The sequence below is a fragment of the Candoia aspera genome, chromosome 2 (genome assembly GCF_035149785.1).
Source record: "Candoia aspera isolate rCanAsp1 chromosome 2, rCanAsp1.hap2, whole genome shotgun sequence".
NCBI lineage: Eukaryota > Metazoa > Chordata > Lepidosauria > Squamata > Boidae > Candoia > Candoia aspera.
In genome coordinates, this window is record NC_086154.1 from 91,529,071 (window position 1) to 91,542,604 (window position 13,534).

A 13,534-nucleotide genomic window follows, 5' to 3' on the forward strand; every position below is an offset into this window, starting at 1 on the left:
GTCACTTCTAGTGGGAGTGCTTTAGAGTGGGAAAAAAAGGTGTGCGCCTTGCAGTCTCAGCCTGAGAAACCATTATGTCCTTAGCTTAAAAGAAATGGAGCAAGAGTCTGGAGAATACTGTGACGCTGTGAAGTAAAAATGAAGTTTCAAGCTGCTCAGGAGGTTGGAAGTTATCTGCAGTCTGGAAAGCTGTCAAGACCATCCGGTGGGTGAGTGCTTCTCAAGGCATTCAGGAATGCATATGAATGGCCTGCAGCAGCTCTGTGAAAGGTGAAAGATTTGCAGAATGAGTTACTTGCAGCCAGACAGCAGTCTGGTCTGCTGCAAAAAACCTGATTGATTCCTAGCATTACAATGATCAGGACAAAAAAGAAAGATGCTGTCTACCACTGTGTGGCTAGTATAAATAAAACAGGAAGAGAACGGTAAAAAGGGGGAGTAAATGGCTTTGTGAGGCCACTTGATAAAATCCATCTAGTGGGAAAAAACTGTCCCTGCTTTACCCTTAAAGGAATGGATCGGTGTTGGAGAAAATTCTGGGGAAGGGACTTGAGGAAGTACCCCTTGATCCACATCCTGTTAACAACATACAAGACTCATCCAAGATTTCACAGAAACTGGATTAGCTCACATACTAACAGAGTGCTCTTGAAGTTGTTGGAGTTATTGACAATTTCTCTGTGCTGAGTCCACAACTGGATGAGGTCATGCTTGCCTGCATAGCGGCAGCTGGGGGGACATGCTATTCTGAGTCTCCAGATTTGGAAGAATGGAGGGCAGCTGTGCAAGTGCCATTTCCTGTCTAGGATTCCAGGGCTCAGATACCAAGTAGGTTGGAGTTGTTTACAGCAGGCATGCAGACCTTCTTGATGAGGACAGGTTGCCAACCTTTGAAAGGCCCTGCTCAGTCCAGTGGGAGAGATGGCTTTGTTATTACCACAATTAGAAATGTGGAAAGTGAGAGCCACCAAATGTGATCTGCACAGTCAACTGTTTCCTGCTCCCTGCCCATGTCCAGTGGGCAAAATGACACTGCAGGGAAGCAGAAAACTGCCAGGAGAAAGATATGCACAAGGTTACTGTGAGCAGGAGTGCTGAAAGAAGAAATGCGTAGGGAGAGGTGAAAGCAGAAGAAATATCATGCACAGACACATATTTTCTTTCTTCCTCTTGCCTGAAGAGCCAATAGAAGGGGAAGGGAGGGGCGGGGAAGGATCCCCCCCCCTTGTATTACTGGAGAGATTCTAAAAGAAAGAATAACAGTGACTATTTTGTATGGCACAAAAACCATATAAATTATGGCACAGATTTTGTCTCACCCAGAATTATGCAGGCTTGTTTATGGGTATGAATATATTTGAAAGTGAAGAAGGGTTTGTGGTTTCAAACTCCTCTTGGTTGCCTTACGTTCGGCCTCCATATGGAGCAGGACGGAGGAAAAAGCAAAGAAGCAGGAAGGACCTGGTGGGCTGAAGATGGAACATGGGAGAAAGGAGAGGATAAAAAGAGAAAACCATAGACAGAGGTAAAGGTAGCTCTTTGGGTCTTTGCTAATCTGAAAGAGTTAAGAACATAATTGGGAGGAGGTTACTTTCTCACCTCATTTATTCTCAGCCCACCAAAAATAATCCACACTTCTCTCAAGCAAGCAAACAATTCTGGCAGAAAATATGCTGGCAGAAAGAATGGGGAATCTCAGGAACCAGCTTATAATAATTGACACTTGTTGTAAAACCCCTGCACTGCAATAACCTGATCCAGCTCAAGCGTTTGATATCAGACCTAGTTACGTATGGATGCTTTGGGTGTACAGTATTGCTTTACGAGTCAGTGAAATGGACCCCTAGGATTTCTGACAGTAGAATGAGGTCTGAGTCTGAAAAAAGATAAAGCAAACAGGGAAAAAGAGTCGTTTTCGAGATGAACGGTGGAAAAATACAATAAATAAATAAAATAAATACTTAAATACATAAATAAAAAGAGTGCCCAGCTGCAAGAAATGTTTTAACAGTATACATTGGAGTGGCAAATATTATTTTTTTAAATATATCTTGCCTGAGATGAAAGCAGTGTAAAATTGGCTCAATTGGCATGGATTCTAAATCAAAGAGGAGCACAAGTAGAGTAGATTTGTTAAGTGAAATTCTCGCTGAACAGGGAAATTCTCAAATTTTCCTATATTGTTTCTGAAACACTATAGGGCATCATAGCTAGTATGGTGTATTGTAGTGGTTAAGACACCAGGCTAGAAACCGGGAGACTATGAGTTCTAGTCCTGCCTAGGGCACGAAGCCAATTGGGTGACCTTGGGCCAGTCACTCACTCTCAGCCCTGGAAAAAAGGCAATGGCAAACCACTTCTTAAATCTTGCGAAGAAAACTGGAGGGACTAGTCCAGGCAGTCCCCAGGAGTCAATGCTGGCTCAAAGGGACCATAAGAAAAGAAAAGGGGGGGGCATGGTGACAAAGGCAATGGAGATAAACAAGATAGGTTGAAAAAGAAGGGGTTTATTTTACAAGTGAGGGAAGTAAAACTTGAAAAATGCAAATGAGCTTGAGTGCATTCTTTTGTAGGAAGGAATTCAACTCAAGATGCAGAAGTATGTTTGAGCTATTATGGACCAGAAAAAGGTATAGACATAAAATTTCCCCATGAACTATGTTTACAGTGTGCCATTTGAATGCTGAGACTGAAACCTTAAAGCAGTCTTTATCATTATTTAAATATTTGATTTAAATGAAACACATCAGTATTAAGCTTGTTATATATTTTATAGACATGTCTAATACTGTCAGACTGGGGTGCTGTGTCATTTATGTTGAAAGGATCCTGTTTTGGAAACTGTACTGACGGTTGTTGGATTTGAAATATTTTTCACATGGTTATGTGTTGATAAAATTGCCCTACAAGTTTGGGAACAAGGGTAAAATAGATACAGGGGGTTTGTACTGGAGTTTTGAATGTGTGATATTTTTCGCCATTAACAATGCTTGGCAATCAGGTATTTAGAGTCAGAGAACTCAGAGGATTATGAAAATACTTGAAGATGTCAGTCAAACAATTGGGCCGATATGCAAAACACTCTTCAAAAGTGGCCTGACAGTCAATATGCCCTTGGCAAGGTATACTTAAGATGAACCTTCATGTTGCACTCTGGAGATTTTACAATGAAAGCTAATGTTAAGTCAATTTGTCATCATTATCAGCTTTCTTATTTATTTGTTCATTCATTCATTCATTCATTCATTCATTCATTCATTCAACATATTTATGTGGCTGCATAGCTCCTGAGGCACTCTGGGTGGCAAACAGATAAAAACGAAACAAAATCAGAATCCATCACATTAAAAAAAATAGCAATTCAGGCCCCTAAAAAATATCACAAACCACCGATAAACCTGCGCCCACATCAGAACTCCATTAGCACTCTGGTCCTATTGCCCAGGGGCATAGCCAGGTCTTCACAGCCTTGCAGAAGGCCAGCATGGTCAGGGTCATCCATATCTCAGTGGGGAGGCTGTTCCACAAGGTTTGTGCCATGATCAGGAAGGCAAGCTTTGAAGGACCCATCAAGTGGCATTGCTTCATTGATGGAACCTGACACATACCCACACTGCCTAATCTGGTGAGACAGGCAGAAACCATTGTGTAGAGGTGAAGCTGCAAGTAACTGTCTTTAAGGATGACAAAAAGTGCCTTGAACTGAACCCAGGAACCTACTGGGATCCAGTGCATCTCACAAAGCAGTGGTGTTATGTGGGCATACAGTAAGCACCCAATACTACTGAAGCTTCTGAGTGGTCTTCAAGGGCAGTCTTATGTAGAGGGCATTGCAGTAGTCCAGATGGGAGGTGCTAAGGTATGAGTGTCCATGAGCAGTACTGCCCAATCTAGGAACAGGTGCAACTGGCACAGAATATGTAATTGTGCAGAAAAAACAATTATGAACAAAGCATGAGTAAAACACTATAGAAAAACTTTTTAGTGATGTCTTGTCTCCTTCCCTTCCTTTGTTTCCCCAACTGCAAACCACAACCTAAATATTTGTACTTTACATTTAAATTAAAAATCAATACTATTGATAGTATCCATTTACATCATTTCTTCTGTTATTTTTGGTCTTGTAACTTTTCTCCTAGAAACCATATTTCAAATATCTAAATTTGTGTTGCTACGTGATGAATGTAAGCACATAAGGGAGCCAGTCCTGCTTAAATTTAGTTAGACTTCAATAAGAATATATACGGTCAATTTTGCCATTGCATATTGGTCTCCCATTTTGGTCTCCCAATCTTGTATTGTCTTGTTTCTCTTTGTTAGTAGTTGTTTTTTCCTTACTTTTTTTTTTTTTGTACCTTTATTCTGGTGTAACTTTCTTAATGTTTTAGTAGGCAGTGGGAATCTTGCAGGGGGAGACATTCTCTCAAGTTTCCAGTGGCCAAGCCATCTACATAGTATTTCACATCTTTCTTTTCCTCTGTCTGTGTGTGTCTGTGTGTGTGTTTTGTATTTTTTTTCTCCTTTCTTTCTGTAAAACTGCTAAGATTTTTTTTTTTTAAGGAGAAAAATATGTCATTCAAAGGTCCTTCTGGCCATGTTTGCCACCTGCTTCTCAAGCATGAGCTGCGAGTCTGGGAGAACCCCTAGATTGTGCACTAATTCTGCACAATTATCCCATTCAGAGTCAATTATCGTAGATACAGGGAACCTAAAACCCACAGCCACTCAGTCTTGTCAGAGTTGAGCCAAAGCCAATTCCTCCCCATCCAGGCCTGCACAGCCTCTAGGCACTGGAGAAATATCTTGACAGCATCATTTGGGTGACCCAGGACAGAGATGTAAAACTAATTATCATCAGTATACTGATGGAAACAATGGATGACCTTGCCCAGCAGTTCATGTAGATATTAAAAAGGAGTGGACGTAGAGTTGAGCCCTTTGGCACTTCACAAAGCAGAGACCAAGAGCTGGATCTCTCCCCTCCCAGCAACACTTTGGTAGAAGAGATGTGCTGCTGATAATTAAACAAATGTGCCTTCTACTCTCACACAAATGTTCTTAGACAGAAGTCCCACTGATTTCAAAGTGAACTATACTGGAATCAATGTAAATAGAGTTGCAGCATAAAATTTAAGTAAGCAGCACCTATGTTTCTTACCATATTTAGAAAAACCATGTAACTGGTCAGTATGCATCCTACTGGTGTTTTATAATGGTAAGATAAAGAGATTCTCAACTTTAAAAATTACTGTCAAAATTAAAAATAGCTTCCCCCTGCCCCTTCATCCTTACAAAGAACATTTTTGAAAGAATCCGATATTTAAACTGAACAGTTTACTAAAACTGTTAGTAAACTGCTCTAGGTAACATAATAGAAGCAACTTCTGTCTGTAAATTGTTCCTGCTCATGTCTCATACAAATTCTGGTTCTTTATAGTACTTTCCTTGCTAATGCAAACCACATGTAGCATCATAAAGATGTTCTAGTGTAACATACGTTTGTTTTTCACTTAAATGTGCAGAGTATAACATTAATGAATAATGACAGACATTTGGAGAAGGTAGTTTTCGCTCTGCTGAGTTCAAAATTTCTGAGCTTTTAGGACAATGCTCATTTACCTGTGACTAGGGTCCTTCTAATGTAAGTTTCCTGCTCAGATTGCTGAAAAGAAAGGCTAGATTCATATTGCTCTGCTTCAACCCAGAGAATTTATCCTCTACATTATGGAAGACGATCAAGATACCCCCTTCTTTTGATAGTCATGAGTAGAAACTTACTTATTAGCAATATGGATGTCACAGTAGCCCTAGCCACTCATAAGGGAGTTATTTATCAGATGGGAAACGGGTGAAGGTGCTCCACCACCTTGACTTTCCAGATGGGCTTACTTCCATACAAGGAATGCAGCTACCCACTGTATTTATTTTCTAAGTGTGCCTATGGGAACCATGCGGAACCCAGAAGCAGAGACATCTGCAGAATCCAACCATTTTGCCCAAATAACTAAATGAGTGTCACAATATATGCCCCTAACATACACGTGTGTGATACTGATGCACATACAAAAGCGGCACAGTTTGTGTCACAATGTGGCAATTCTCATTTCATAATTTCTCCCCCCCCCAACCAGTGGCACAAGTCCACATCTGCAGTCAGATTCATGAAATACCTGATTCATGAAAGCTGCACCACAGAAACAAAGCATGTTGCCCCACCAGTGACCAAGTAATTATTCCAAATAAAGATGCCAGATGCTGGTGCTTTGCTTTGTATATATCAGCTTCTGATAACATTTCTTTTAATGAAAGGAATCTTTTAGAAATTATGTGAGGTGGGATAGCAAGTTGGATAGCCACCACCAAGGTGCTTGTAGGTGTGATAATATCACTGGGCATCTACCATGTCTTCAAAGCAACACTTGGTCTCTGACAATAAATGGTAAAGCCCATCCCTAAGCTAGTCAGGATTAGCTCAGTTTGTTGCCCAGATGACAAATTCCTTGGGGACTCTACCTGAGCCACTGTGAGTTCCATCGCAGATGAAACATGGGAAGGGAGAGAGATAAGACAGAGATATGGGAATATGCGAATTAAGCAAACCAGCAGAGGGAGTATAGAGACCACTGGATTCTGGTAGTTGCTGCAAGTTAACCTTATTACCAACAGTCTAAACAGCTCCTTTTCTGTTACAGCAATATGTATCTCAGCTACATGCTACTTTTTTTTTTAATAAAGAATTTTATCGACTTTGAAACAAAGAAACCCAAAAAACTACAAGAAGAAAAAAAGAAAAACTAAAAAAAGTGTGAAACACAAGAAAAAAGAATTTTGAAGATTACTCTTGGCTTCACACAACATTTAGGCGTAATGTGGCTTGTTTGTGGCTTAGCACATTGTAAAAAGGTAGCTATTGTGGTTTATAAAAAAGTGACTTCCAACTTTCAACAGAGGAATATACAGCAATTTCCATAATCAGTCCCTTATTCTATATCAAACCAAGATCACATTATTTCTGTAAATCCTTCCATTAGCACATATACAAATCACTAATGCTGCTTCCCCTTGTATAAAAAAAAGGAATATATATATATATATATATATATCAACTTCCCTCCCCCATAGAAGAACATTTATTTGTTTCCTTCTTAGCACTACTCTATATCTTTCTGTCCACTGTAATAAAAATCAAATTATAAAAACATATAAATTGTCTATTTTTATAATCGATAATGCTACAGCAATCTTAACCCTATTAAATCTAAAAACCAAGCAAGTATTATTATAATTATTAATACCTTATAAATATCTTACACATCTTACAAATCAAACAAACTTTTAAAAAGTCTAGTAAATCTTAATCCAAATCATTGAAAATGAAATCATAATAGCCTCCTTGTCGGTCCAATTATACATTCTTACATTTTTAGCCATTGTACTATTATAGCATTTGTGGTGATGATAGCTCTAAAAGACATTAGAAAGCATGCTATGCATTGACTCAGTTGAAGGGTTACTTCTTCTGCAGAGAAGCCAAAACTGGGGTTAACTTGCAACAAACTAAAATGCTCCATCTGAAACAGATAGGAGTACTCAAGGCAACATAACTTTGAAAACCATACTTCAGAAATAGAACAGATACACTCACTTTGAGGCTGCTTTGCTGGTGAGTGGGAAATTAATAGAGGGCAATGTCATCTGGGAGAAGCACAGTTGTTTGGTACTCTCTTTTTGGAAAGAGTAAGGTGGCCTCAATTCTACCATAGGAGAGTCTTTAATTTGACTGTAGTTTCATAAATCTGTTTTTCACCATCAGCACTCAAAGGTGGAGATCAGCTATCTCCTCTTGCTTTATCCAGGTGATTAAAACAAGAACTCTTGGCATAGTTTCTCAGACAGTCTCCAGCTACCCATATCCTTTATTTGCTTTGTGTTTCTGCTGTCCTGAGATGGTAGCATCCAATTGGAAGGCTTGCTGAATCTTTCACTTCACGTTCCAGTTATCTCATCTCTTTTTCATTCCCTCTCTTTCTCTCTCTGCTGATGGAAATTTGAACAACAAAATCAAAGCTGAATGAATCTCTGTTTTTCTAGTCATTATCAAGAGAAAAGGTTATTAATAGAAGTCCAACAGCATGCACTTAACACTTCAAATTTATATAGTTATCTGGGAGTTAGTGACTTGATTCACATATCATGCTAAATCACAATGTCAGTTTGTTTTAATTTTGGCTTACTAGGTTAAGTGAAACTAGTCATTGTGGCTTATGCAACAAATAATAATTCAAATAAACCATGACTTAACACTATATATCTCATATGGTTCTTATTTGATGCTATTTTATTATTTGCAGTGCAATTTCTTTTACAAACATCATTGTGTAATCTGTCAGTTTAAATAATTTCACATCAAGATTATCAGGTCTGGTGAGCATTAGTCTTATTTAAAAGTGCAGATCAAAATGCAGTTCTGTGAGAGAGCATGGCCACATCTGTATCAGCGTGGGATTACGTGGGCAGACAAGAAAGTAGAGCTGTTATAGTTGAGCTGCAAATATCTGAATAACTACTAGATGGCAGCAAAGATTTAATAGTTTCTGTATCTATTTGTTGCTATCTAGTGGTCACTGGATTTTTTTTTTTTGGTAGCTCAGAACTGGCATCCCTACTCAGCATCAATCTCTACATTAAGTACATATATTTTGCCTGCTGATAGGCCTACAGCAGATAAATATAAGGTGACAGTGCAATCTGTGACCATAATAACCCACCACCTAGGGGAAGAAATTAAACTCTTCATTGGTTCCTTCTGCAAAAATCTGCCTTAATGTTGGGATATTCACACTTGAATTACAGCTTCTGATTTGGTCCTGAAGAGGTTGGTGCAGAACAGGCAAACCTCATGAAAGATTGGTCATATCAGCTGAAGAAGAGCGTAAGAAAGGTAAGAGGGATTTTAACTAATCCCTGTCATGAATTGGAGGTTGTTGAAGGTCTGCAGGAATATATTCCTAGGTGGCAACATATAAAGAGAATGTTGAAGTGAATCTGACATATGTTATGTTTGTTTCTTATGGACCCAGAATATCTATTAAACGTGTGAGGATGAAAACAAGTGCTATTTTGATTGCACTTGTTTGATTGACAGTATCCTGTACTTCCTAGCCTTCAGTAGTAAATATAAATAATTATCATTGCTATGATTCTTATTTAAGAATACTGATTTAATGGACTATTCTTTAAAAAACATGTGCCAAAAAAGCCATATGTTGCTTACTGTAATGATATAGAACACAGAAGGCAGAGATATTTTTTATGTAGATTTCATTTTTTTTAAAAAAAGGAAATTGAAAAAATATCTTCTTCCTTTACCAATAAATTATACATTTCCCATTGTTTATTTTTTACACTTTTAACAAATATAGTAGGGACACGGTGGTGCTGTGGGTTAAACCGTTGAGCTGCTGAGCTTGCCGATCGGAAGGTCGGCGGTTCAAATCCGCGTGACGGGGTGAGCTCCGTTGCTAGTCCCAGCTCCTGCCAACCTAGCAGTTAGAAAACATGCAAATGTGAGTAGATTAATAGGTACTGCTTCGGCAGGCAGGTAACGGCATTCCGTGTAGTCATGCTGGCCACATAACCATGGAAGTGTCTACGGACAAACGCCGGCTCTTTGGCTTTGAAACGGAGATGAACACCGCCCCCTAGAGTTGGAAATGACTGGACTTAATGTCAAGGGAAACCTTTACCTAACCAATATAGTGCTTTTCAAATGTTTTTGAACTATACTACCTATCATCCATGAACTTTGGTCATAATGGTGAGAAATGTTCATTTTGTCCATAATAATTCCTCAGTGTGGACATTGCCAAGTTGGGATGGAACAGGTTTCTGGTTTATTCTGATCATACTGCAGAACTCTAAACAATATCTTTGTGTGAAATACTGTATATCCAGATTTCCTTTCTTCTACTAATGCAGACATTTCTTGAACTAAAATTCAGCAGATGCCCATTTGAAACCCACTTTTGCCACTGACTCAGTGTAGGATTTGATGAAGACAGAAAATGAATTTGTGGACCATTGCCACAAATTTAAGATTTTCTTCTACTACTCATGATTTCTCTTGAACTAATTTTTGAGCAACTGTGTTTGCAAATGGTATTCTGCTGAATCAATATCACACAATACTTCATAAATGCAGCAAAGACAGTGCAACAATGATGGTAAATGGAATAGATGAAACCAACTTGAAATATTGTGGAGGACCCAGGGCTAGAAAATGTGTAGTGTTGGTCATTTATACAATGCCTCATATAAACAAAGGTAAATATTATGAAGTATTCTTTAAAACCCAGTAACCATGGGTGGTAGGGATGTTTTTTCCACTCAATAACTCTAAACTCTCAGCATTTCCTGATGATAAAACAACAGGGGCTGATGTTATTCCCAGTGGGTGAGTGTTGTGATCCTAAGATGTGGGAGGCAGGAAGGAGGATATTCAATGAGAACCATATGTTGCCTGGCTTTGCCTCTCTTAAGTTTATGAACATTGTGGTGCATAGAGATTCAAATACTAGCTTCAGTTATCAATGCGTTTCACTATCCTGAAAATACAAAGTTATTTCAGTTTCCATCTGAGCTTCAAAACTCCATGGAATTGTAATGTCCGTTCAAGTTCTTTCATGTGACATAAGCTGAAAGAACTTTGTTCAGTTCATATGCAATGACTTCCTGATCAGTCCTGGGCTGGTGGGGGATGTGTTCAAGGAGAGATTCAAAAGGTGCAGCTTCCTCAGTTACTCAATAGACATGCCTCTAATGAAGTTATGCTTAATGTATGCAATAATAATAATAAATGTTAGATTTATGTCCTGTCTTTCCTCAGGAGCTCAGTTTGATTTACAAGGGGTTCCTCCTTTTATCTTCACCATAAGCTTGTGAGATAGGTTGAACTGAGTTGACACCTTGAGCCATTGTCTTCAACAGGTTGACAAACCATTCAGACACTTCTTCTAGATCAATGGCTGGCTTGGGAATTCTGGGAGTTGAAGTCCACACATCTTAGAGTTGCCAAGGTTGAGGAACACTGATCTAGATACACCTGATGAAATCATGAGTGATGCATACGGACTTAACAGACATTATTCTAAAACTCTGACCTGCTAAATCTCTGCCTATAAATTGCTAGCCATAGCCACTCACATAGCAGTTGGTGCAGTGACACTGGCATTCTTATTTATTTATTAAAGCTATTTTTATATTTATATATTGTATTTATATTGGATGGTTGTTGTTTTAATCGATCATTTCATTGTAAACTGCCCAGAGTCCCCCGATGGGAGGAGCTGGGCGCCCAATTAAACAACAAACAAATAAATAAGTAAAATTCTTGCAAGGTGAATTTGGATTTTCGTCAGGTAATAGGATTAACTGATAACAATTTGTTTAAAACAAGGAGAGGTTTGGGCACACGGAACCTTTTGTAAAGTTGTAGCTGAGTGTTTCATGATGAAGTTTTATCATCTTGATCTACATTTGTTCAGAGAGAGATATGAGGGTTACCGTTCTGATTCTGTTCCTGCTCTCCTGCCCTGCTCTTTTTTCTGGTGCTCGTATACCACTGCTTCATTGCAAAATGCTTTAGAGGAAATTGAGAGGAGTGTGAAGTGGGGTATGCAGTGAGAAGTGTAAAACACAGCACAACCTTGCAACCTGCAACAGTAGTCAGAGGCGAACATGGATGGGTTTTGGACCAGTTGAATTTTCTGCCTACACAGTAGTTAGTGGAATGTGGGGGAGCAGTAGGACTTACCCAGATGGATTAAATCACATCACATCAAAGCGTAGAGGGGGCATTACTACAAGAGCAGTAAGTTAATTTATTTTTTAAAAAATACCATCATAGATGAAAAAAGGAAGGTAGGGCAATATCAAGCAGCAAGACAGGAAAAGAAAGAGAACACCATCAGTAACAGAAAGAGGACACACATATGTTTTAAATTATAATTGTGAATTGCAAAAAAAAAAAAAAAGCTTATGTTTAAGTTATAACTGTGAATTGACACTAGGCAAAAGAGAATGAGGGAGGAGGAAAAGGCATCTGCAACAAACACAGATCCTTGTCTTTCTTCCAAACATTGAATATTTTCTTCTGTTTGTCCGTGCATATCCACGTACACTTCACAGGGGAACTGTCAGACTGCACAATCAAATGACCGCTGACTCGTCTGATCATGTTCGTCTGCCACGATGAGTCAACGCATGTCAAGAAACGGATGGGAGGGGGGAATTGCAAGGAGTGTGAATCTCTGTGTTGTTTGGGCTGGAAGGGCGAGTCAAGGTCATCCTGCCAGAGACGTCTGCGGCTGGTATGGTTGCCCGTTAGAGGACGGGTGAGAAAGCGACAGGAAGGGGGGCATGGGGCTTGGGAATGTTTTAATGAGTGAGTTTAGGTGGGAATCTCTTAATCACAGCTTTCTTCTGTTCTGTGCACTTGTCGTCATTAAACCTGAATTCTGCATATACCAAATGTGCATGCCCAGATATTGGGAGCCTAGTCAATATTGGGACTAGGGGTGCCAGTTCTTACAGGAACTGTGCATGCCCAGACCCTGCAGATGTCATATATTAGGAGATTTCTGTCACTATTTTGACCATATTATATATGACATTAGAGGGTGATCATTATTGTTTGGTTGAATAGCTGCTAATTCCCTTAAAATGTTAAAGCAATTTTCACCAATCAGAAAAACAAACAAACAAACAAACAAACAAAAACAGCACAAGTATGCTTTCACTGACAATTAAAGTTGCCTTGAGTTTTTAAACTACTTCTTGCCCAAGTTTTGAGTATAGTCCACCACGGTTCAGACAGTCCCGGTTGTTACCTGTAATTCACATGCAGCAAATTTGATCACACTAAACATGAAGTTCTAATCTATAAGGAACAGAACATTCACAATACAGACCGTAGAGTGTCTGTACCAATCGTGTCTTCCTAATACCATGTGAATGTTTTGGCATGTTTGAGCACTGGTAGGTATTTTGAGTGGATTCCTCTTTGGAGGAGACCTACCAACAATTTATATAACACAAGGGCTATTAGTTCTGCCTGCAAAACTCCTGATGACCACTAGATGGTAGCTAGAGATACACAAAATTCTTAACATCTCCAATCTGGTGGATGCCTGAATTTTTGCGCTCCATGTCTTCTGGCTGTGTGCAACACAGGCAACCTTAATGGAAGGAAGTCATTGAATTGTCCTTGCTGAGGTTTCGTTGGCGGGAAACTAACAGAGAATCAGAGTCTGCCTTTCCTTCATAACAGCTTATTTGTCTCATAGGTCCGGTGTAATCTACTCTGTCTAGCAGCAGTTGGAGATGCTGGAGACTGAATATGGCCCTTTTACATGCAAAGCATAAACTGTATGACAGAACTTCCATTTATTTGCTCATTATTAGTAGTTAGGTCTGTTCTGTATCCTGCGTGTTGGATTCATCACTGTGCTAAGACATAAAGGAATCTGTTTAGTTT